This window comes from Pleurodeles waltl, chromosome 10, assembly GCF_031143425.1.
Source record: "Pleurodeles waltl isolate 20211129_DDA chromosome 10, aPleWal1.hap1.20221129, whole genome shotgun sequence".
Classification (NCBI taxonomy): Eukaryota; Metazoa; Chordata; class Amphibia; order Caudata; family Salamandridae; genus Pleurodeles; species Pleurodeles waltl.
The window spans coordinates 945,184,964-945,212,335 of NC_090449.1; positions in this window are offsets into that span (position 1 = coordinate 945,184,964).

A 27,372-nucleotide genomic window follows, 5' to 3' on the forward strand; every position below is an offset into this window, starting at 1 on the left:
GAATGATGTCATCAGTGATGTCATTTGAGATGTCATCAGTGATGTCATTTGAGATGTCATCAGTGATGTCACTGACCATGTCATGAGTGCTGTAATATGTGAGGTCATCGTTAGCTCAGATAGCTATAACTGCTGAATTTCTATGGTTTGTGTATGTAAAATCTGAGCTTAACCATAACAAGCCTGTAATCTTTGTTTTTTTCAGTGAATTTGTAAGTGAATTTGTAAGTTTTTTTTAAATTCTATTTCCTAACTATAATGTCCCTGTAAACTTTCTTTTTTCAGTAAGTTTCTAGAGATTTTTAATGATATTTCCAATTTATCATGTCTCTGTAGCCTTTTGGTTGTAGTGAATTGTATTGGTTTTTAATATAATTTGTACTACAATTTTACCCATAAATTCAATTTAGTAATACACATTTTAACACATTTATAAATATATTTTTTCACCCATTTATTCTTTTTATACATTTTAAAACAATTAACAAATCAAGGTAAGTTAAGTTATGTAGTCTGTTTATAAATCCAATACACCAAGTTTTTCTCTCTTCTAACTCATTTTATGGATCAGCAGACCAGCCACGAATTTGAGGGGGAGCTTATATGAGTACTCCACGGTTTCTAGTTCCTGTAAGGAAATCGCAGTGGATCTGGAGATTCGATAAAATGCTAAACAAATTATACAGGCCACAGAAGTGTTAATGTTTACAACAGAGAAAATATATACATAAATTAGTATTTGGAAGCTTAATTGTGTTTCACAATATACTTATTTATATTTATTTTATGAATTTGCCAATCTGTGGATCTGCCGCAATGACACCACAGATCCGCTGCGATTCCAGGAATACACCTAAACCTCAACTTCTCACTGGATACAGTAAGTCTCCACCCATGCACATTACAAACCACACCCTAAATCAGTTATTTGAGTTTCACATCTCTCTGTAGACAGACTGAAGATCACAGCTCCATTGTTTGGCTTTCCTTTAAAAGAAGAGACTTTTAAACACAATGGGGGTCATTCTGACCCCGGCCGGCGGCGGAAGCCGCCGGCCTGGCTGGGACCGCCTGAATACCGCTGCGCGGTCAAAAGACCGCCGCGGGTATTCTGGGTTTCCTGCTGGGCTGGCGGGCGACCGCCAGAAGGCCGCCCGCCAGCCCAGCAGGAAACACCCTTCCATGAGGATGCCAGCTCCGAATGGAGCCGGCGGAGTGGAAGGGGTGCGACGGGTGCAGTTGCACCCGTCGCGATTTTCAGTGTCTGCATGGCAGACACTAAAAATCATGGTGGGGCCCTCTTATGGGGGCCCCTGCAGTGCCCATGCCAATGGGATGGGCACTGCAGGGGCCCCCAGGGGCCCCACGTCACCCCTTACCGCCATCCTGTTCCTGGCAGCCAAAACCGCCAGGAACAGGATGGCGGTATGGGGGTCGGAATCCCAATGGCGGCGGAGGATTCCCCAGGGCAGCGGAAAACCAGCGGTACACCGCCGGTTTTCCCTTTCTGACCGCGCCTGTACCGCCGTGTCAGAATGCCCAAGGGAGCACCGCCAGCCTGTTGGCGGTGCTCCAGCGGTCCCCGGCCCTAGCGGTTTTTACCGCCAGGGTCAGAATGACCGCCAATATGTCTTCTGTTGAAGAAGATAGAAGGCACGTATAAGAGCAGAATGAAGAGGGAGAAGACTTGCAACTGCCAAAGAACACCTCTGATGTTTGGAAACATTTCTCCATCCCTTCAGAAAACTACAAATTGTAGAAAAAACTGGGCAATGCAATATATGCAGCTGAAAACTGTGGAAAGATACCATCAAGGCACATCCTCCATGTGGAAACATCTGAAAATGATACATACAAGATTGAGAGGAGGATCAGAGAGAGAGAAGATGGTGTAGCATCATCAGCAGCTGGACAATCTGTGGGATCCTTACCACCCAACCAGATGGTTACTATCCCCACAGTTTCACCAAAACTGCAAGATATAGTGACTCCTTGTGGCAAATGCCATATGTTAGCTGCATTAATGTGGCCCAGTTAATAGATGCTGTCAACAAGCATAATTGTTAACTTTTTCACCACACCACTCCACCTTCCATTCCTCCTAAAGACTGAAGCCAGTTGCTTTTTTTAAGGTGCCTTTCCTTACTCCTTTTACCATCCTTGTTATTTTTGTTCCATAAGAAAAAAAGGGAAACATATAAAACTTTTTTTGAGAAAATCTACCCCAAAAACTGTTATTTTTAGAAGCACTCATTTGGTCAAAGAAAAAGCTAACTATGTTTCATGTTTTTGTACAATTGTGTGTGTAAGTGTTCATAAGGTTTTCTATGTATACATGTAACATACCCTGCATAAGTGAAATCAAAGTAGCACATCTGACTACTTTATTATTCACCAAGGGGATTAAACCTAAAAAGTATTAAAGATGATACTAGCAAATGTCTTGCAATGTCATCTAGAATATTAAAATGCAAGTGGATGTGGAAGTAACTGTAAGGTTATTTCAGTGAATGCCTGAGTGGGTGTATGGGTGTGTTAGTGCTTGTGTAGTTGGTTCTCTGGGTGTATGAGTAAAGTGTGAGTCTGAGTGGGTGTGTAAGTGGCTGTGTTAATGGTGTTAATGAGTGTGTGCGTATCTGAATGGGTGCATAAGTCTATATGAGTAGGTGTGTGGGTGTGTAAATGGTTGTGTGAGTGACTGTGTGTGAGTGGCTGTGTGGGTGTGTAAGTAGCTGTGTGAGTGTTTGTATGGATATATGTAAGTGGGTCTTTGGCATCTGTATAAGTGTGAGTCAGTGTATGAGTGGTTGTGCCGCGTAGGCTCTCATTCTAATGAGACTACTGGATTTTGAGCTGCAAGATTGTCCACAGTGTGGGGGACTGAGTCTGACTGAGTTGGGCTTTGCTCCAGCTAACTAGCAGAGCCTCATCTCTCCCAAGAACCAAGAAGATTGGGCAGCCGAGCGGATGACATATTGGTACTTCTCAGGGAAGTCGTGGTCACTCAGGTCACAACCGGTTCTCTCATACACAGTTCAGTCTCATATATAAATGACAATAAAAGCAGTATAAGTTTTAAAGATTGGTTTAATAAAACAACTGCATTTTGGATAGCAAAGCGTGAGCTGCAATAACCAGAACTACACAACACAATAATATTAAGATAGTGACGATGAGAGTGAAGCATAAGAATAATGCTATCATAGTGCCACTAGAATCGATGGACTATTCCCTATCTAAACCATATTTCGAGCACAGCATGTTAAGCTCTAATCCTGCCTTTCAGGTTTCCCCGAGAGGACACCAACCTTCATAACTGAGCAAAGGTCTGTAATCTGTGTCAGCATGTGCAGCGGAGCATTCAGCATACAGTTGTGGTTCCCTGGCTGGAATCTCGCTCTAGACGTGTAATAGGACTAGAAAGTGTTTTTATAATTAACACATCAGATGTTCTAAGAAAATGTCCCTACGGAAGGATGTGTATTTTCTACGAATGTTGGAGACTAAACTTCTACCACGTTTACCAGCAATGTACCAGACTGTAGCCTTGACTGAAGTACAGGGTGATCTAGAATGCATTGTTTGAGAACGCAGTGCTGAACTAAGCAAAACATTTTGATAGAAGAAATTAAAACAAAACCGTAAAACTGGTTATTGTAAAAATAACAATGCAAAGCTGAATAAAGTATATCTAGGTCAAGGTGCACAGCGGCCTAGTGTATTAAACTTACGTGCATGGAGCTATAATTAAGATGGCTACACAACACCCTCCCCTTGTCGGTAGAAAGTGGTTCAAGCCAAAACTAAAATATCTCAACCTAAAATATATCTAAAACCCTACTCAATTCTGACAAGTTAAGAGGACACACAAGCCTACTACTTGACAATTTAAAAAGATGAGCATGCAGCTGAGAACCAAATTCAATGAGAAAAAAAATGTAAAAAAATTTCAATTTAGAAGAGTTCCGAATCAAACACAAGTAAAATTGAGCGGATAGTTGAAGGTATCAAACCGAATATGGAGGAGAAGGTGTGAACAAAACCAAAACCAACAGTTTTAAATAAATGTGCTAATCCAGCTGTTCTGTACGCATTAAATATAAGTCCCACAAGTTCACCAAAGTGTCTCGGAACATTTGTATTTAACAGGGACTGTATTTCTGCTAACGACCTTGCCACTTGAAGTGCGTAGGTCTTTCGTGCAGATGTAAGGGCCACATGCTTCTGGAACAATAAAGCCTTGAGTCTACTCAACTTGTCAAAATTCACCTTTGAAGTAGCAATATGAGGCCAGATATCAGCTACCACCTTTAATTTAGTGGGGGGAAACAGCACGTTCCCGCAGCATGTAACGACCTTAGAGACCAAAACAACGTGAACTATTCCGGCCTGCATGCCACAACAGTCTTCACTATTAAGAAGGACGTAGCTGCCTTTCGAAAGCACCTGGAACGTAGGTCTAATCAAGGGGACTGAAACTCTCTTCAGATAACAAGCCAAGTTTGCAGCCGAGGCGTTACATGCCCCATGCAAGGACAGCTGTTTACAAATCATCAATGGCTGACTGATGTCTTGCATTCACTACCGCTAAGAAAGACCTCTTTCATGCCATTGAAGCATTTGTACGAGAAGGGAAGCTCCCACACCTCATGGATGTAACTATCTCCCAATTTTTCATATCTGCCTACTGGAATGTGTTTCAAACAGGAGGTGAACCGTAGTGTAGAAATAGGCAGATTAATAACCCCATGTATTAACCACTCTGCCGACGGTATTTCTGCCATGGTGAAAGGCAACCTTTCTATTTTCTCTGTGTTAAGCATGACATAAGTTGCTTCTTTCTTAGCCATTAGTTGTTGTTGCCGCATTAGATTAAAGGAGAAAAATATTTCCCTGGCACTGACGTGCTGCCACGGAATGCGACCCGCCTTCAATGTTTGAAGCGTCTAACCCAACTGCATAATGGACCTGGTCTGACTCTGTCCATGGCATAAAGAAGACATATCAGATCGTATAATGTCTATAGCAGAAGATACAATGTTGTTAATTGTATATATCCGGTCGGACAAGGTGTTAATCCCATTATCCACAACAGCTAATGCCTTTTTCAAATTTTCCTGATCTATTTGCCTTAACCGGGCTGCAGCATCTTGTTGGGAAAGTTTCCATATTTCATTGTATACTGCATACAAGAAACGCTTCCTACGTGGTATTTTGGGGACTGACAAGAAATCTTGTAAGTCAGTAGTGTTAGACAAGAGATTAAGGAGCGCTTTAGCCACATTTAGTGAGGATGATTTAAGCCACTGTTGGCACAATTTTCCTACACTATGGGCCTCATTCCGACTTTGGCTGGCGGCGGTTGCCGCCAGCCAAACGGGAACCGCCACTTGGCCGCTCCGCGGTTAAAAGACCGCGGAGGCCATTCTGGCTTTCCTGTTGGGCCGGCGGGCGCCCGCCAAGGGAGCGCCCGCCGGCCCAGCGGGAAAGGCTCTGCAACAATGAAGCCGGCTCCGAATGGAGCCGGCGGAGTTGCAGGGGTGCGACGGGTGCAGTTGCACCCATCGTGATTTTCACTGTCTGCAATGCAGACAGTGAAAATCTTTATGGGGCCCTGTTAGGGGGCCCCTGCACTGCCCATGCCAGTGGCATGGGCAGTGCAGGGGCCCCCAGGGGCCCCACGACACCCGTTCCCGCCATCTTGGTTCTGGCGCTGAAAACCGCCAGAAACAGGCTGGCTGGAAGGGGGTCGGAATCCCCATGGCGGCGCTGCATGCAGCGCCGCCATGGAGGATTCTCCCAGCCGGGGGTAATCCGGCGGAAACCGCCAGACCCGGCTGGGCGGCCGCAGCTTTACAGCCGCGGTCGGAATCCCCAATGAAGCACCGCCAGCCTGTTGGCGGTGCTTCCGGGGACCTCCACCCTGGCGGTCATAGACTGCCAGGGTCAGAATAAGGCCCTATATGTTGTAATCATATCAGCATGTTCTGGTGATATGTAGCAAGGGTCCGGCTTACTCGTCCTAAAACCCCCAGAGGAGGTGACAAAACGTTGATGACACCCATTGGTATCTATGGGCCACAATAACCACCCGCCTGGACGTGTCAGTGAAGCATTAAACGTACCATTCTGGACCCACTCATTGAGCTCATCTTTAGTTGCATTCGTGTACTTATGCGAATTGTCAAATTTTGCAGGGGCAGGTATACTGGGCATGTTTAATTCTCTGATTGTTGCTAAGCCTAAACAACTTGTTTGTTACACTGTTTCATTTAAAAAGATCATTTGAACAGGGATGACACATGCTCTAAACAATGTTTCCTTTCCCTTGATCTGCCAATTTTCCATTCCACAAACACTTTTCAAATCAATAGATTTGGACCAATACTCATAACCTTCTATTGATAACCGGGAAACACAGGAGTCTGGATATATAAATTTCGTATTGGTCAATAACATATGTATATCCATAGTAGGAGTTACTTTAAAATAATATGACTCAGCATTTTTTTGATGATGCCCAGAAAAATACGCAAACTTTTCATTATAAGTTTTAGAACCCCCTTGCGGTTGAGTTGGACAATGTTCCCATTGCGTGTAATTAAATATTGTTTTGGGACTACTCGCTCTATGTATGAAATGGTGCCCACAATAATTATAGCAAAACATATCACCATCATTTTTTTTGAATTGGTAAACATCTTCATTTTCAAAGACAATATAATATTGTAATTCTGCCATCATAGAATCAACTGTTTTCACGTCCCAATCATCAGATACAATGCCTGGTATGACTACATCATTCATTGATAATTTGAACACATACGGTATTTGAATAATTTCCATGGGACCATATATATCGAACATTACTTTGTCCCAAATAATCCCATCAGGAATTGGCACTGCGGAAATGTTTACAAAGGATAAGTCTATTCGGACCTTATGTGATGAAAAATGTGGTTTCAAAACCTCCTCCATCTGTTCAACCGCTGATCTCTTGGGAAGAAAATTACCATGTATTAATAAGAAAAAGGTAATGACAAAACCAATCCAAAGTAGAAAGGCTAGGACAGTCAAAGAAAGCCATACATAGTTCCATGGAAAAATAAAGTCTGTTTCTTTAAGCCACTTTGTTAGCTTACGTGCTCTTGACAAATCAGCTGTCGAAGAAGTGAACGAGTCCGAGAAATCATCGTTGAACTCGGCAAAATACCCAGAGGCAGTTTGTGCAAATGGCTTAACCATGGCCAATGGTGGATTTGGTGTTTCCTGTGGTGGCACACTGTAGACAGCACCATCCGCTTGGCTGGTAGTCAAGCTGACTTGGTCAAATGTTTATAAATTATTTGATGTTAGTGGAACTAATGCAAGATCATCATCCACCCCCCCAAGCTCGGAGAGGTATCAGTGTTGGTATAAACAACTTGTAGCGGAACTTCTTCTCCAATAGTGAGAGGGATTCGGGAACTACTGGATGTTCCTCTTGGTCGGCTGTGCAGGATCGGCCACATGGTGTCATTTGACATTGTCAATTGAAACAAAACGGTTTTCTTTGGCACCTGCAAACGGCGGTAGAATGACAGTTCTAGTACCGTGTATCCCCAGTACAGGGACTAGTGCTCGATAAGAAGGGCCAAATTCCTTTTTCACTGCAACCTTTTCACGTACAAGACCCCCAACTCTTGGAATCCAGTCGGTAGATGTTACAGGCACATCCTTAATTCCTGTGGAGGCAGCACTTTTAGAAGAATTATCTTCATGGAACTGTTGTAATTCCTGTAAAACAGTGACACGTTCATTTATGTCAAAAGGTGTTTCTGCTGCCTCCACGCCAGGACCATCAAGATCCGGAACAAACATTTGAGTTCCGAACAGGCACTCATATGAAGTACGACCCTCAGGAACCTTCTAGGCAGGTTATTTAGTGGTCTCTGAACTCCATACCGGTGATTAAGCCAACTACGACCCGTACTTAACACTCTGGCTGTTAAGGATTGCTTTAAATTGCGATTTAATCGCTCCACGACACTATTTCCCTCAGGATGAAATGGAGACGAGTACTGCAGTTGGACCCCCAACGAAGCCATGGTGTCCCTGAATGTCCTTGAGACGAAAGCAGGGCCCTGGTCCGAATGGAACGCCACAACTGCATATGTACCGATAAAGACTCGCAAATCTTTAATAACAGTCCGAGCGTCAGCCGAGTGTTGTGGCCACACCCATACAAATCTGGAGTATGAATCAACAGCAGCTCATATGTATTTGTATTCACTATCACGTGTTAGCGGACCGCAGTGGTCCAAGCACACACACTGTAACGGTTTGCTTGAAATCAAGAGGGGTGTCTGCGGCGGGCGCTTGGCCGTAGAAACTTTAATTTGTTGACAGATGTCAAAACAGAGGACATACTGCTTAGTCTCTTTGTAGAGACCAGGCCACCAATAACGGGCCTGTAAGACTGAAATTGTAGCCGCCACACCAGCATGTGCAGATGCCGCCCCCTCATGTGCTGCTTTGATCAATTGTGGTCTTATATCTTTTTTAGGGATGTCACGTACGCCTACGCCTGGTATTTTAACTTCAGCGTTCAGCATACTTCCCATATAGTATTGATATTTGTTAGGGAATCCTTTAGGATGGGGCGTACCATCAGCCGTAGCCCTTATGGCAGCCAAAATGTCTGTGTCTGGTTTGGAACTCGAAGGAGTCACTGCAACTACAGTGGCCACTGCCACTGCTGACTTTGCGGCATCATCAGCCAAAGTATTTTCAGCAACGTGTATTCCAATGCGCTGGTGTCCAAGTGTACGCACAACATGGACTTTCGATAGTGTTTCTTTCAGATCTGCTACCTTCCCCCACAGAAGTCTGTGTTTTATGGTGTTGCCTTTGGAATCTCTGAACCCATTCTGGCACCAATAATGCAAATATTCATTAAAGGACTGGACACAATAATATGAATCACAAACAATCAGCGTAGGCTGTGCCGGATCTGTATGTTCTAGTGCCATCAGCAGAGCTTTTAGCTCAGCCAATTGTGCTGTACAATCCCCTTAGATCTGTGTAAAGGTATGTAGGGGACAGAATTTATCCCCTTCCATATAGCCACTTACAACTGCGCAAGCAGCAAAAGATTGATGTTTAGTTCCAATTGCCAGTTGTGCAGAGCCATCAGTGTACATGACTTTATGATATTGATCGATGGGCAAGGTATTTGCTGGAACTGGATATTCTACTTCATATTGTAGAAAGTCCTGAGTTTGTAACTTTGGGTAAAAAATTTAGTCTACATCAGTGGCTATTAAAGACGTAGCCCATTGTATCCAACGTGGATGTAGTGCTTTTGCGTTCGGAACGCTAGCTTTTGTAACAGCCTCTAGGGCTGGAATTGGAGAAACAACAATAATGCGTTTTCCTTGGGCAAGAGTTCTTTCTTTAATAACAGTCATCTGCACAGCAGTGAGAATTTTCTCTGTGGGATCAAAGCGTTGTTCAGCTGCTGAATACAAATGTGATTTGTATGCTATCGGGACTGTCTCACCTCCATTAAATGTCACATAGGTGAAACCGATGGCCCCAGCTATTATCCTGTTTTGTTATCCCTTGTGTGTAAATGTTTTGCTGCTAGCATGTCTGTCTGCAACTCTCGAAGAGTGCGTGTAGGTTCAACTGTCCAGAATTTACTTGAAAAATCGGGACATATTAAGTCATATAAAGGTTTCATGCGCGTAGCATAATCGGGAGTGTAGGTTCTGCCAAAATTTAAGAAACCCAACAATGAATGGAGTTTTTTTATCATATTCAGTGGTTGCAATTGTGCACATTTTTCTAAAAATTGTGGCGCTAGGCTCTTCCCTTCACTCGACAGCTCATATCCCAGGAACAGGACGCTGAGGAGGACAATTTTTGTTTTTTTAAAGTTAAATTTGTAGCCAAGTTCGGCAAACCCTACAACAATGCGGGCTACCTGTCTTAAATGTTGTAGTAACTCATCATCCGTGAGATATATATCATCTACATATGACAAAGCTTCAGAGTCAATCTTGTGTAAGATGGCAGTCACACGAGCTGCAAACAGTCCTGGGCTGTTCTTATACCCTTGAGGCAAACAACAGAGAGTCTAGTGCGCTAAAGCTTGTTAAGTCCCTGTTTTCAGGTGCTATATTCTGACAGAAGAACCCATTTGAAATGTCTAAAGTTGTTTTGTATTTTTTCTGCACTATGTTGCTCATTAGTGCAGTGCTACGTGAATTTTGTATAGCATATGTATGTGTATGATTGTTTAAATGTCTGTAGTCTAAGACTATTCTGTATGAATGGTCCAGCTTAGCTACAGGAAATAAAGGGTTATTCATCGGCGAGACACAGGGTTCAATCACACCCTGGTACTCTAATTGCATGAGTATTTCTCTCACCGGTGCCCTTGCTTCATGTTTTATGGGATACTGCAGTTGTGGCTGAGGTTCACTTTTAATGGGGATGACATGGTAGGGGGAGTCCCTATCCCACCCTATGTGATTTCTGTATAACGCTGGTGCCTGTGCTAGAGCCCATTCAATAGAATAGGATTCAGCGAGTTCCTCTGGAACAAGGGGCGAGAAAGAAGGCTTACTGACATATTCTCCGTATGGGCAGGTACGGACAAAGTCAGGTGGCCAATCTTGTTCAGCCAACAAGATGTCATACACTTTGACTTTGCGATCCCAAAAGATTGCGTGTATTATGCGTTCAATGTCTCCTTCTAATTGCAGTGTTACTTTGTACACCCTATCAGGCTCGGAGACACGCATGTCCGCTGTTTCTACTTGTATGAAGTCATCAGTTGCTTTCACCTCCAGATGCTCTAGAAGATTCCGGCGAACTATTGTGACCTCTGACGCGCTGTCTAGCAATGCTAGAGCCCAATTCTTGTTCTTCAAGAGGACCCTCTTCCTGTGTGGCATGTCGGGCTTCGACTGCTGCCACCTTTTCCTTTTTAAATTGTTGTTTTTGTTGGACAGGTTTCTTTTCCTTTTTAACAGAAACCTCCAAAGAGCGTTGTGATTCCTGTCTCAGTTTCACGTACTCTGTTCTTCCCTCTGATCGCCCACCTCTCTCATTTCTCTTTTCCGATGAGTCCTGAAAGGAACGAGATTGTAGTGTATCAGTATATTGGTATCTATTAGGCGTTTTGAAATTGTCTCTATTTCTGAACTATACCTTTTCTGTGGGGTCTCCGTACGTGGAGATTCTCCCCTTTCTTTTTTAGACGTTTGTTGCTTCTTATCCCAGCATTTCTCATTACCCGCAGGTTGTTGTTTGGAGTTATCTTTATTTATTTTATCCTGAAATTGAGGTTTTTGTGGTCTGGCCCCTAGGCTATCCCCACCGATACTTGAATATGTTTCCGCTATTATTTTAGGCAGCTCTCGTTCTTGATCTTGTTGCGGAACGTCACGGAGTCACATGCACACTGCAAGTGCAACTGCTTCCCCTTTAAGGTTACTTAAAATGATTGAGGATACTTTGGCAAAGTTGCCCATCAGTTGCAACCCCAAATCTATGGCCGGGGCAGCCCCATATTCATCTTGAAATTGTTTCAGCACTTCCGGTAAATTGGCAAGTGTTGGTGTACCATGTGCGGTTGTATAGAGCGCGGCAAATATCGTGCCCCATGTATTACAGTTTTCTAGTGCAGGGACCATCCCAAAGGGCAAGCACATCGTTAATATTCTATGTTTATCCTGAGGTCCTGTATGAGGAAATGCTGCCTCCAGCGTATTTATTTTTTGTGCTAGCCAAAACTGAGTTTCCTCTCGTTTGGCAGGTACTTTACCCATAATCGAATGTACAGTCGCCGGATTTATACCTGGTGTTACTGCATGTGGATGTGCTGGAGCAGCACGAGCTGGGTTTGTATTTAAAGTTTGCATCGCAAATTGTACTAATCGTCTCTATATTGCTATTAATTCAATGTATAAGCAACAAACCTCAACTACCGCTAAATTCCCAACCTCAGGATGTGGTGTATAAGTGGCCAATAAAGGCCAGGTAGGACCGTCATTACTTAGTGGACCTAACCTAACTGGTAGTACTGTATGGGGTAGGGTGCCATCAAGCCAATTATTATGTTCTTGATAAGATAGAGGTATCTCTAAATATGCGTACGCTATGTATTTTCCAGGCGCGTTCACAACTGTATATGTGTGAAATGTATTTGTGTTCCCATCAACGGCTGGAAATGTGACCCAAGAGTAAAAAAGCTCTGTTCTATAAGCTGCGTGGACGTCCACCACAAATGTGACTGGACCTCCCTGGGCCTTTAGGCCATTTGCTAATAAGTGTGCTGTGAGAGGTTGTCTCATGTTAACAACTATTTGTACATTTTGGGGATTCGCCATGATAGAAGCACTATGAGTTTAGAGAAGGCACGCCAAGATGGGGTTTTCCTTTTAAAGTTTAATCTTGAACAACCGCCAGCTGTAATAGGATTACCTATACAGTTGTGGTGGAAATCCTCAGTATCACGGACGTCTCTGTATAGGGCACTGATGTGTCATTATATAAAATGAGACTGAGATACTCCGGTGGACCCGAAAATTAGAGCCTGGCCAAAAGTTGGCAGCGCCATGTCGCGTAGGCTCTCATTATTCTAATGAGACTACTGGATTTTGAGCAGCAAGATCGTCCAGTGTGGGGGACTGAGTCTGACTCACGGTGGATGACACTTGTCGCTCCAAATCCGGGCTTTGCTCTGGCTAACTAGCAGTGCCTCATCTCTCCCAAGAGGCAGAGACGATTGGGCAGCCGGGCGCATGACATATTGGTACTTCTCAGGGAAGTCGTGGTCACTCAGGTCACAACCGGTTCTCTCATACACAGTTTGGTCTCATATATAAATGACAATAAAAGCAGTATAAGTTTTAAAGATTTGTTTATTAAAACAACTGCATTTTGTATAGCAAAGCATGAGCTGCAATAACCAGAACTACACAACACAATAATATCAAAATAGTGACAATGAGAGTCAAGCATAAGAATAATGCTATCATAATGCCACTAGAATCGATGGACTATTCCCTATCTAAACTGTATTTCGAGCACAGCATGTTAAGCTCTAATCCTGCCTTTCAGGTTCCCCCGAAAGGACATCAACCCTCATACCTGAGCAAAGGCCTGTAATCTGCGTCAGCATCTGCAGCTGAGCATTCAGCATACAGTTATGGTTCCCTGGCTGGAATCTCCCTCTTGACGTGTAATAGGACTAGAAAGTGTTTTTATAATTAACACAGCAGATGTTCAAGAAAATGTCCCTACGTAAGGATGTGTATTTTCTACGAATGTTGGAGACTAAACTTCTACCACGTTTACCGGCAATGTACCAGACTGTAGCATTGACTGAAGCACAGGGTGATCAAGAATGTGTTGTTTGAGAACACAGTGCTGAACTAAGCAAAACAGTTTGATAGAAGAAATGAAAACAGGACCATAAAACTGGTTATTGTAAAAATAACAATGAGAAGCTGAATAAAATATATCTAGGTCAAGGTGCACAGCGGCCTAGGGTATTGAACTAACGTGCATGGAGGTATAATTAAAATCGCTACACAACAGTTGTATGGGACTAAGTGGGTGTCTGACTGTGTAAGTGGGTGTATGTTTTTTAATTGTAGTCCAGAACACCCTCACAATATAACAACTCTGGAAGAACTAATTTCTCAGCCACATTACTCCAATGGATGGTTCCATTCATCTGCATAACAAAATAAAAAAACAAATATGAATTAGTATTACGATTTATAAAATGATAAATTAAAATTAGAAATGTTAGCAATGTGTAACTTTGTAATAGCAGTAATTCACTTCAAATTTCCCATTCGTATTCTCTAATGCTATGTTATAATAAAAATCAACATTTCATTCTCCCTTTTTACTGTTCTCAGACTTTGTACTTATACAGCATAAATGATGTACTAATAAAGAATCATCCTTGAGCACTGGGAGAAAAAACAAACATATACACTGTATGAAAAAATTACACAACTGCATAGCCTGTCACTTCAAATAAGCAACACCGTGCATGCACACAATACAATTTTTTAAACAATCATTTTATCCATACTTGCAGTACTAATTCAAAGAAACATGCCAAAAATGAGAACTTTATCGTTAGAAGCTCTAGATTAGCACTACTAGATATATAAGGCATACTAGCATGGGTAACGCCTTATAAAGACATCACCATTGGAAGGCCGCATGATGTCATCAATCCTGATAATGCAACTAAAATAACTAGACTATTTCATTTTTTCAACTGCTGAGCTCTTTACAACTTTGGTACCAAAAACAAAGGATAGGATTGGTAACTTCCAAGGCAATCTTTGTCTGAATTAAGGTTCCTATCATTACATTCATTCCTTCCACTTCTACGTTTTAGATAGAAAGTGTAATGAACCGATCTACTACTAACTACTTCATGAAAAATGATAGTGATAGTAGTGTATGTTTTACCAGAAATAGATATTTGTCTTGCTTTAAAGCTAGTGGTCTATGGTTGTAATTTACTGCTATGTGCTCTGCATCATTGTATCAGTAAAGGACATAGGGGCACACGTAATGAAATATTTGAAGTTGCGATTCCCTAATTGTGATTCTTTGTGAATCGCAATTAGAAAATCGCAATTCCAGATGTAAAAAACTCCATTGAGTTTCTTTTGCAATTCCTGGTGGGTGGCATATAGACCTGCCTCATTAATATTAATGAGGTAGATCGCAATTTGCGACCCACCGGGAATCTCAAAAATCACTGGTATGGTGGCCTGCTGGTGACCACCATGTTTATGATTGCTTTTAAATAAAGCAATCTTTGTTTTTAAACGCTGCCCGTTTTCCTTAAAGGAAACATTTCAGTTTCTGCCTGCTCTTAAAAAACGTTCTTGCATGCATTCACAAACGGGAAGGGGTCCCTTAGGGACCCCGTCCCCTTTGGGACTGGGTTGGCACCAATTTGAAATTGGTGCCAACTGTGATTGTTTTGCGACTTCATTCACGGACTCAAAACAATCATACATACCAGATTCAGAATTAGGAAGGGACGCCGTGGACACGTCCCTTCCTAATGCTGAATTGCAAAACCCAAATTGCGATTCGGTAACAAGTTACCGAATTGCAGTTTGGGCTTTGTATATCCCAAAAAGCATCTTTCTAGTCGCAAATGGGCCGATTCTCAGAATTGGCCCGTTTGCGACTGGAAAAATGCTTTGTACATGTGGCCCATACTTCCAAGGTCTTCCTAAATGTAAAGTCTAGAGAACATCTATTCCTCAATTTGGCCATACATTATTTTGTTTAGCTTTTCTCACTAATCTCTCAAAAGTCACACTTTCGGAATCTGGTAACGTTAAATAAATAAAATGCTCCATTTCTATTCGTGAAGTTGATATGTATGAGTATTTTTCTCATTCATGGCCCACGAGTAACTAACTTCAAATAAGTTATTAACAGGTATCTCCTTTTCTTCTAAAACAGCAAACATCACCATTCAAAACTCCTGTGCACCCTCCTGAGTATTTTGAGTAAACTGCACAGATCCACTACTGATATATACAGTTTAATTGAATTACTGATGCAGAATGTATTTTCGTTCTCACACAACACAATTTGTCCACAAAACACACAGTGCAGGACACAATACCTTCTGTTGTTTTTTTTAATAGCATCTACAACACGAGGTAATACTAACAATATATTTACCACAACATTACCAAAGCAGTTCCCACCAGAGGAGTTAGACAATTGGTAACTACCAAATTCTACCTGATTTTCAATTTTTTGTTTCTTACCAGCTTCCTACTTCTCTTTCAATTCCTTCCTTGCAACACAATGGTCACACTGCATTGAAACATTCCACTTTGGACAGATGGAACCTTTAGCACAAACTATACTGTTCTTTAACACAACTTGAGTCTGCATTTACTCTGCTCTCATCAAATGCAATTCAATACAAACCAGACAATATCTTAACTCGAGACAAAGAAACATATCACACACCCTTTTAAAACACTGTACTACCAATATTAATAAATGATGCATCTAAACGTAAACCTTGTGATTTCTGAATAGTAAGAGCATTCAAACAGGAAACTGTTGCCATTGGACATATAAATATTTCACAAGCACAAAATGTGCAGTACATTGACCAATTTGCTTTGCATTGTCAATCTGATCAAATTTAATTACAAAATACTCATTCTGATTAGGAAAATTAATCAAATCAACAATTTTACCCATAGCACTATTACCCACACCGTCTTCAATATGTACATTTCAGTGCCAAATCACCCTACGGTTTTTGGATATACTTAAACATTTCTCCAATCCTGCAGTTCATGAAACAGATTTTTGTAATGAATCTAGTTTTGCTTGTGACTTTTTCATTAAGAAATACAGTGACACCTTGGTAGTTACATTCTATCTATTGCCTTCAGTTGCAAAGTTTCTTCTTTCTCCAATTCCAGCAATTCACTGTTGAAATATGCACACTCCTCCAATGTAGACATTCAGCACACAATATGTTTACCATCTTGTATAATACTGAATATTAGTTCTACTCCTGCTTTCATTGTTGAATAAAGTTTTAAGAAGACAGCTCTATAGAACACACCTTCCCTCTTTTGAAAGAACACCTACTCTAATATCTGTCAAAGCATTACCATATTCAATATCAGATGCTTGTCGCCTATTCCCAATTAATTCTTTGTATGTGAAATTTAACCAAATATTCACATTTCTAATGCTGCTCAAAGAATTCATAGTTTCATTGTGCAGGAGTGTTTTGAACACAGGCTGACCCTTCAAAGGGGTAAGTAGCAGTAGATCTACAAAACAATCAAATGTTTTCCTCCATATAGGACGTCATAATGCATTCTCAGAACCTCTTGCATTTTCAAATGCACAAAGGCTAGCATTAAGTTTGAGACCATGCTCATCTCATCAATGATTAAAAGTTCCAACTTTTTTAACACTCTTCACACTTCATGACAAGCTTCACCAGATAACATTTGGTATTCCAGTTTGTTGTCATGTTCCACAGGCAGCATCAAAGGTCGCTGTAAAGTAATGCATTTGATATTGTGTGCAGCTAATCCAGTAGGTGCCCTTGGGCAGCACATCCCAGAATGAAGATGGGTTAGCTTGGAGACTTCTGTGGAGGAGTCAAGGAGATGCAGCTGTTGTAGTTTGGACTCTTACTCTAGGCAATACTGCTGGTTTAAGGATGACAGTACTTCTGTTTGTAGACGACCATGCCTATCCTACAACAAGTCGCAGCTGTCAGCCCAACCCTTCCGGCTCACTAGCAGCACCTCACCAAAAACCCAAAAAGTAAAGGTGATTTGTGGCAGCCTTTACGCATGGACTCGAGAGTATGACATCTCAGGGATTGTCGTGGTTAAACAGAGATTACCCCTGTCTCACATATATATCATGTCTTAACCAAACACAGGCAATAAAGAAGATGCAGTAAAGTTTCAATAGTTGTTATTTAACACAACTGCAATCTGCGATAAGTTGCATGGGCTGCAATGATTAGGATAATGAATAGTGCAAGAAACAGAATTGTAAAGACAAGAGTCATTATTACAAGGACCCCCACCATAACATGAAAAGACATGAAGAGTATAATAATTCCTAATACCCTATCATGATAGGCCTAAGCTCCTACCTAAAGGAGAGCTGGGTATGTTAAATCTAATCTGCCAATGCCATGTCCATGAGAGGAGCCCCCAACTCTCGTTACTTTGGAATGAGGTCTCTATCTCAGACTCTGCAGGAACACGAAGACTGAGTCAGTGTCAAGACGACGTGCAGCATCGATATCAGCGATGGTGGCGATGCCCTCTGGTCAGAATCCCTCTGATTATCTGTTTATACAGATCTACTTGGACCCCTGACGTCAGAGTGTTCCCAAACAATAGATAACGGCATGCTTGGGGCGTTAATTAATATTAACAATTCCCTCGAAAGCATGAAGAGGGAAAGTCCCTAAATGTGAACACCTACAGATTGTTTGTCTTTGTCACTTGATTTTGATGCCTTAACGCGGTGGCACTGATAATGCAAATCATAACAAGTGGCCTAACTATAAACAAGGCAGCCATCTTAGAAGAATTAAATAATTAAATGGGCTAAGACAGAGCAAGCTAAGTAGGTTAAAAGTCACTAGGTGACGGTGGGCACGAGTCCGCAAGCCAATGGCTAACTAACTCCTGTTATCCCATTAAAACAAACTAGGATTCACTACACCCTCCCCATTGCCGTAACAAGTATGACGCCATAAATGGATGCCACCGAAGGTGAACAAATCCAAATGCTAAAATTGCTCTGGACTAAAAACCATGCGTTCACAGCACAGTTGAGTTGGTGGGAGCGGCTCCATTGCTCTGCATAGCTGGAAAGAAACAACCACTGCAAATCAGAAGAAATAGCAGTAGTAGTCCGCCAATCAATGCCAAAATAATTGGAAAACCGCCAAACACGCTTGAAAAGGGTGAATGGATGGCTGATGGGATGACTCCGAAAACAGTCTGGAAGATGGACACGAATGCAGACCCGACAGTCTTAAAGAAATGGACAATCCGAGCAGTGCTTGAAGCATTGAATATTCGGGATACCAGTTCTCCAAAGTGCTTGTGGAAGTTGGTATTTAATAGGGATTGTATCTCGGCTGATGATCTTGCTATCTGGAGAGCATAAGTCTCTCTAGAGGATGTCAATGCGACCTTTAGTCTGCTCAGCTTGTCATAATTTACATTAATAGTATCTATGTGGGGCCACATGTCAGATACTTTACTCTCTCGTGTGTGGGGAAATAAAACATGTCCGCAACACGTAACGACTTTCGAGACCGAGATTGCGTAGGCAATTCCTGGTCGCGTGCTGCAACAACTTTGACTGCTCAGTACCACATAACTTCCATTGGAAAGTACATGAAATACCGGTTGAATCAAAGGGATGGGAGTACTCTTCAAAAAACAGGTCAAGTTCACGACCCCCGCATTGCAAAGGCTGTGAAGGGACACCAGCTTACATATCATTGAATGACTAACAGTAGTCTCACATTCTCTTCTGCTTGGAAAAACCTCTGTTTCGCTGTTCAAACATTTATAGTCAAAGGGCAGCTCCCACTCTTCCTTGATATAGCTATCGTCTAGTTGCTCGAACCTGCCCACTGCAAGATGTTTCAAGCAATTCGAGAAACGAAAGGTTAAAATGGGCAAATTAATTATGCCATGTAGGAGCCAAATTGTTGAAGGACTCTGCTACCGTGAAGGGCAACTTATCTGACTTTTTAATATGAAGCATGGTGAAACTAGCTTCCCTTTTAGCCATTGTCTGCTGTTCCCTGGAAAGATTAAAAGCAGTGAACAATTTACTACCATTAATATACTTCCATGGAATGCGGCCATTTTTCAGTGTCTGTAATGTCAAACCTAGCTGCATGATGGAACGCAGCTGAGTTTGTCCATGATATAAAGGGGACATGTCTGTCTGAATGATATCAATAGCAGACGACACAATGTTGGATAGTGAATAAATCCTGTTGGATAGAGTGTTCATGCCGTTGTCGACAATTGCTAAAGCATTCTCCAAGTTTTCCTTATCTAACTGCCTCAAACGCGCAGCAGCTTCAATCTGCGAAAGTTTCCAGATTTCATTATACATAGTATACAGGAACCTTTTAGAGCGCTGTTTCCTACCGCCCTCATCTCAGTCACAGACGACATCAGAACCCTGATGGACAACGGTGAAACAGTCGCCCTCATTCTCCTCGACCTCTCGGCTGCCTTTGACACCGTCTGTCACCGCACCCTAATCACCCGCCTACGCTCCACCGGGATCCAAGGCCAGGCCCTGGACTGGATCGCCTCCTTCCTCGCTAACCGCTCCCAAAGAGTTTACCTCTCTCCGTTTCGCTCAGAACCCACCAAGATCATCTGCGGCGTACCTCAAGGCTCATCGCTCAGCCCGACACTCTTCAATGTCTACATGAGCCCCCTCGCCGACATCGTACGCAAGCACGACATCATCATCACCTCCTACGCCGACGACACCCAACTTGTACTCTCCCTTACCAAGGACCCCGCCAGCGCCAAGACCAACCTACAAGAGGGTATGAAGGACGTCGCAGATTGGATGAGGCTCAGCCGCCTAAAGCTGAACTCTGAAAAAACGGAAGTCCTCATCCTCGGCAACACCCCGTCCGCCTGGGACGACTCCTGGTGGCCCACGGCCCTCGGCACCGCACCGACCCCCGCAGACCACGCCCGCAACCTCGGCTTCATCTTGGACCCTCTTCTCACCATGACCAAGCAAGTCAACGCCGTGTCCTCCGCCTGCTTCCTCACTCTCCGCATGCTCCGTAAGATCTTCCGCTGGATCCCCGCCGACACCAGAAAAACCGTGACCCACGCCCTCGTCACGAGCCGCCTGGACTACGGCAACACCCTCTACGCCGGGACCACAGCCAAACTCCAAAACCGCCTGCAACGCATCCAAAACGCCTCGGCCCGCCTCATCCTCGACGTACCCCGCAACAGCCACATCTCCGCACACCTGAGACACCTGCATTGGCTCCCAGTCAGCAAAAGGATCACCTTCCGTCTTCTCACCCACGCACACAAAGCCCTCCACAACAAGGGACCGGAATACCTCAACAGACGCCTCAGCTTCTACGTCCCCACCCGCCCCCTCCGCTCCGCTGGCCTCGCACTTGCTGCCGTCCTTCGCACCCGCCGCTCCACGGCGGGTGGGAGATCTTTCTCCTTCCTGGCGGCCAAGACCTGGAACTCCCTCCCCACCAGCCTCAGGATCACCCAGGACCACTCCGCTTTCCGGAGACTCCTAAAGACTTGGCTGTTCGAGCAGCGATAACCCCCCCTTTCCCCCCTAGCGCCTTGAGACCCGCACGGGTGAGTAGCGCGCTTTATAAATGTTAATGATTTGATTTGATTTGATTTCCTAGGACCTAGCAGAAAATCCTGCAAGTCTACATTTTCAGAAAGAGTGTTAAGATGTTTTTTAACTGTGGCTAACATGTTAGTCTGTACCCATTGTTGGCACAGTTTACCCACACTGTATGTTGTAACTATACCTGCGTGTTGACCTGATGCAAAGCGAGGGTCTGGGCTGTTAATTGTGTAAAACCCCTTGAAGAGTTTAAAAAACGTGCTTGACATCTATTGGTGTCTGTTGGCCATAGTAACCACCCACCGTGACTGGAAAGTGAAGAATTATAGGTACCAGCCTTAACCATTGCGTCTAGAGTTTCCATGGTGATATTAAGGAAATATTGCCAATCATTAAACTTTGCTGATGTGGGGATACTGGGCGTGTTCATGCCTTTAATTTTTGCTAACCCCAGACAGGATGTCTGTTGAATAGTGTCATTTAAAAAGATCATTTGCACAGGAATTAGGCATGCTCTAAACAAAGCTTCCCTACCCAGTATTTGCCAATCTTGTGTTCCCCATACACTTTTTAAGTCAATAGAGCTCTTCCAGTATTCGTAACCTTCAACTGCGAGCCGAGAAACAAAGGGATCTAAATAAATCAGTTTTGTGTTTGTTAGCAAAATTTTCCTAATTTGTGACAGAGGTAACTTGAAATAAAATAACTCTGCATTTTTTGTGTCATGCCCAGTGAAATATGTAAATGTATCTGTATAGTGTTTTGGGCTCCCCACTGGTGGTGTTGAACAGTGTTCCCACTGTGTATAGTTCAATACTTGCCTGTGTCTAGTGGAACAGTGTAGGTAGTAATGTCCCCAATTGTTGTAACAGAAATTTCCCCATAATTCACTGTTTGTCCATATACATCATCACTTTCAAATACGGAATAGTCTTTCATTTCAGTTAGCATGGAATCAACTGTTTGGATATCCCAATCATCAGATACAACATCAGATGTAACCACATCTGTCATAGATATTTTGAACACATGAGGAATTTGAATGATGTCAGTAGGCCGGTATATATCAAAGGGAACATTGTCCCACACAATCCCATCAGGACTCGGTATTGCTGAAATGTTAATAGGAGACAAGTCTCTTCAGACCTTATGTGAGGAATGATATGGATTTAGACTTCATCCACAGGCTCAACAGAGGAGCGTTCAGGAATGTAATGACCATGTATAAGCAAAAAGAAAACAGTCACAAAACCAACCCAAAAAAAGAATGCAGTCTGTGTAGCCAAATCTTGGACAGGTGTTGTCATTGAAGTGGTAACTGGAACTAGAAAGAGTTAGTTTTCCGCCCTCCCCATGGTTGAGGAGGTCTCTGTGACAGCGTTGGACATTGTTGCATATTCCGTATTAGTGTTGTTCATTCTACTATGTAGAGGTATGTCCTGTTGGGTAGTGAGAGGGGATTGGGAACTACCCAAAAGACCTCATGGTCTACTGTGAAGGATCGGCCACATGGTGAACTTTGACGTCATCAATGGAAATTAATCTGTTTGTCCTGGAACCAGGCAGTGGTGGTTAGAGGACACTTCTGGTACCTTGAATTCCCAAAACCGGGACAGGTGCTCTGTATTATGGACCAAATTCCTTGTTCATAGCGATCTTTTCATAAACCAGATCCCCAACTTTAGGAATCGAGCCAGTCGAAGTTTTTGCTAAATCCCTTATTCCTAAGGTGGTAGCACTGATAGATGATTTATCATCACAAAATTGCTGAAGCTCCTGTAAGACAGTGAGACGTTCATTTATGTCAAATGGTGTTTCTGCTGCCACCAAACCAGAGCCATCAAGATCTAGGGCATGCATAGGTATCCCAAAGAGAACCTCATAAGGATTGCGTCCCCCCAAGGACCGTCTTGGCAGATAATTCAGTGCTCTCTGGACCCCATATAGGTGATGATGCCAACTGCGGCCTCAACCTAATACTCGAGCTGTTAAGGACTGCTTTAGATCACTGTTCCGCCTCTCCACGACCAAATTTCCCTCTGGATGGTATGGTGAGGAGTAATGGAGTTCAACACCCATCATCCCCACGGTGTTCCTGAATGCCTTAGAGGCAAATGCAGGGCCCTGGTCCAAATGGAATGCTGCAACTGCATATGTACCGATAAAGATCAGCAAGTCTTTTATTACAGTTCGAGCGCCAGCCGACCGTTGCAGCCATACCCACAGGAATCGAGAACAAGAATCTACAGCGACTAATATGTATTTGTATGCACCATCAGGTTGGAGTGGACCGCAATGGTCCAGGTAGACACATTGCAGTGGTCTGCTGGACATTAAGAGGGATGTCTGTGGTGGGCGTTTGATATTGGAGCCTTTTATTTGCTGGCAAATGTCACAACAAAGGATGTACTTTTTTGTCCGTCTGCATGACCCGGCCACCAGAAGCGTTTCTGTAAGAGTGTTATTGTGGCCAAAATACCAGCATGTGCAGAAGCGACACCCTCATGAGCTGCTTTTACTAGATCTAACCTCTGGTCTTTGTTAGGGATCACTCGATCTCCAACCCCAGAAACTGTTGGGTAGGCAACATTCTGTGCACTGATATGATAATAATAATTTGTAGGGTATTCTTTCGGGAGGGACTTGCCTTTAGCCGAAGCTTTCACAGCTGTCAGTATTTCATTATCCAATCTCGTCTGTGAACGAGTCACTGCAGTCACAGAAGCCGTAGCTACTGCAGATTTGGCTGCTTCATCAGCCAAAGTGTTGCCGATAATGTGTATTCCTACACGTTGATGGCCCAATGTATGTACTACATGGATACACAGTAGCTTATCCTTAAGATCAGCCACCCTCCCCCACAATGTTTTGTGTTTTATGGTGTTCCCTTTGGAATCATTAAAAGATAATCATTGTATGACTGGATGCAGTAGTACAAGTTGCAGACTATTAAAGTCAGTCATCCTGGCTCTGTGTGTTCTAGCGCTAATATAAGAGCTTTAAGTTCAGCCAACTGAGCTGTGCAGCCCCCTAGGGTCTGCGTGTAGGTGTTGTGAGGGTGGAAGACTCCATCTTCCATCACACTGCTCGGCTGCGCAAGTGGCTGAGTATTGATGTTTGGTACCTACAGCTGGTTGTGCTGAATCATCAGTGTAGATGATAGTATGATATCTGTCAAGTGGCAAGATATTTAGAGGAGTGGGGTACTCCTGTTCATACTGGAGAAACTCTTGTGTCTTGGATCAAAGATGTAATCAACATCAGTGGCGGTCAGAGACGTTGCCCACTGAATCCAACCTGGATGTAATGTTTTTGCGTTGGGAACGCTTGCTTTGGTGACAGCCTCTAAGGCTGGCACCGGGGTAATGACAATAATGCGTTTCCCTTGGGCAAGTGGCCTCTCCTTTATGACAGCCATTTGAACTGCAGTCAGAATCTTTTCTGTAGGTGCAAAACGTTCTGAATTTGAGTATAAATGTGATTTATATGCTATGGGTACCGTGTCGCCTTCATTGAAGGTGACATAAGTAAATCCAAGGGCACCAGCAATTTTTCTGATGACCAAATTCGTTTTATTGTCAAATGTGTGCAAATGTTTAGCTTCTAGCATGTCCTGTTGCAATTCCCAAAGGATGCATGTGTTTTAAACTATCCAGTGTCTGCTAGAAACGTTTGGCAGTATCAAGTCATAAAGTGGCTTGATGCGCTGTGCATAGTCTGGAATTTATGTTTTGCCAAAGTTGAAGAAACCTAGTAATGACTGTAGTTTCTTGATATTGTTAGGTGGGTGCAATTGTGCACATTTCTCCAGAAAGTGCGGGCCAGGCTCTTCCCCTCGTTCGATAGCTCGTATCCCAGGAACAATACACTGGGAAAGGCAATCTTACTTTTCTTAAAGTTGAATTTGTATCCGAGGTCTGCAAATCCCAAAATGATCTGATCGACCCTTACAAGATGAATGTTGAGGTTGTACTCCGTGAGATATATGTCATCCACGTAGGATGATGCCTTGGGATCAATATCATGTAATATTGATGTCACAAGGGCTGAGAATAGCCCTGGGCTGTTCTTATAGTCTTGGGGTAAACAGCAAAAGCGTTTTTGTGAGCCAAATGAGAATGCACTCAGGTCCCGACTTTCATGTGCTAAGTTCTGGCAGAAAAACCCATTAGAAATATCTAACGCTGTTTTATATTTTTTACGCACCGTATTGTTTATTAGTGCCGTGCTATGTGAATTTTGTATAGCATATGTACATGTATGACTATTTAACTGTCTGTAATCTATGACTATTCTATAGGAATGGTCTGGCTTTGCAACAGGAAATAACGGGTTATTCATTGCAGATATACAGGGCTGTTTTACTCCCTGGTACTCGAGCTGAGTGAGGATCTCCCTCACCGGAGCTTTTGCTTCATGTTTGACAGGATATTGTGGCAGAGGTTGGGGTGTAGACCTAATAGGAATTACAGAGAGTCCTTGTCCTAACCTACATGATTGTGGTATAACGCAGGTGCCTGCGCTAAAGCCCATTCAACAGCATAGGCTTGTTTTTCTGCTTCTGGAACAATATTAGAGAAAGAAGGCAAAATGACATCTTCCCCATGTGGGAGCTTACGGACGTGCTCAGGTGGCCATTCTCTTTCGGCCAACAGGATATCACTAGTAAGTTCATCCCAGAATATCACACCAATGGTGCGCTCTACGTCTCCCTCTATTTGAATTTTGTAAATCATAAACCCTGTCAGGTGGAAGAATGCGACCATCTGCAGTCTTAACTGCAATAAAATCACTAGTTGCTGTCGCATCCAGATGATCTTTCAGACTCTAGCGACATATCGTGACCTCTGCTGCGCTGTCTAACAGTATCACTGCCCAGGTCTTGTTCTTCTTCAATATTCTCAAGTGTACTGGCATTTTTAACTGACAAGTGCTGCCACCTTTTTCTTTTTAAACTGTGGTTTCTGCTGAGGAGTATTTTCTTCTTTTTTGACTGTAAACTGTGTTAAGTCTTTCTTTTGTTTCACGTATTCAGGACGTCGATCAGGATGGCCCCATCTCTCGCTACGTCTATCTGGTGCATCCTGAAAGGAACGAGAGGGACGCGAATCAGTATATCTATCAAGAGTTTTTATATTTTCCCTATTTCTGAGATTGGACCTCCTTTCGGAGTTCTGCGGGTGTGGAGAATCAGCTCTCTTATTTCGTCTATCCTTAAATTCTTTTTGTTTTACTCAGCACTTTTTTGAGCCCTCTCCCTTATGGGTGGCACTTTGTAATTACAACTTCTTTGGTTTGGCCCCCAAACTATCCCGCCATATACTAGTATAGGTATCGGAAATTATTTTTGGTAGCTGTCTCTCCTGTTCCAGTTGTGGAGTTTCTCAGAGACGCTGGCGTATAGTGAGTGCGACCGCTTCCCCTTTAATGTTACTGAGTATTATTGAGGAAACTGTGTCAAAGTTACGCATTAATTTCATTCCCAAATCTAAGGCTGGTGCAGCCCCTGCTCATTCTGTATTTGTTTTAACACTTCCGGTAAATTGGCAAGTGTCGGGATACCATGTGTGGTAGTATATATAGCAGTGAAGACTGTACACCATGTGGCGCAGTCATCCACAGAGGGAACCATCCTGAAGGGCAAGCACATTGTGAGAAGTCTATGTTTTTCCAGTGGTCCCGTATGGGTAAACACAGCTTCCAGCTGGTTTGTTTTCTGGGCTATCCAGAACGGTATTTTCTCTCGTTCTGTGGGTATTTTACCCAAGATAGTATGCACCATTTGGGGATTAATCCCAGTAGCCAAATGATATCCACCAGGTGCTGGTGGAGCTGGACGCGCTGGTGTTGTGTTCAAAGTTCACATTACGAACTGGACTAGTCGTCTATAAAGTGTTACTAACTCATTATATAAATTTCGTAGATCTGCTATTGGCATATTTTGTGTGCCTGGGTGTGGTGTGTATGTGGCAAGCATAGGCCACGTTGGTCCATCATTACTTAAAGGACCTCGTCTCATTCTTTGTAATACATGTGGTAGGGCGCCTTCAAACCAGTTCTGATGCGCTTGATATTTGAGCGATCTTTCATGATACTGGTATGCTTGGTACCATTGAGGTACGTTTGCAATTTCGTATGTGTGGAACGTATGTGTTCTTTCACTCACCTCAGGAATGGTGACCCAACAGTAAAATATTTCTGTTTGGTATGCTTCATTAGCTTCTATTATGAAAGTAACATCTCCGCCATCTTCTGTAAGGCCATGCGCTAGTAGGTGTCATGTTAATGCTTGTCTAGTATTCTCAGGAATTTCTATGGTGTTAGCCATATTTGTAAAATTGGTCAGAGAAATGGAATACCAAATGGGGAGTAAAGTCCTTTTATGAGTTTGAGCTCGAACAACCTACAGCCTAATCAGGTGTTACC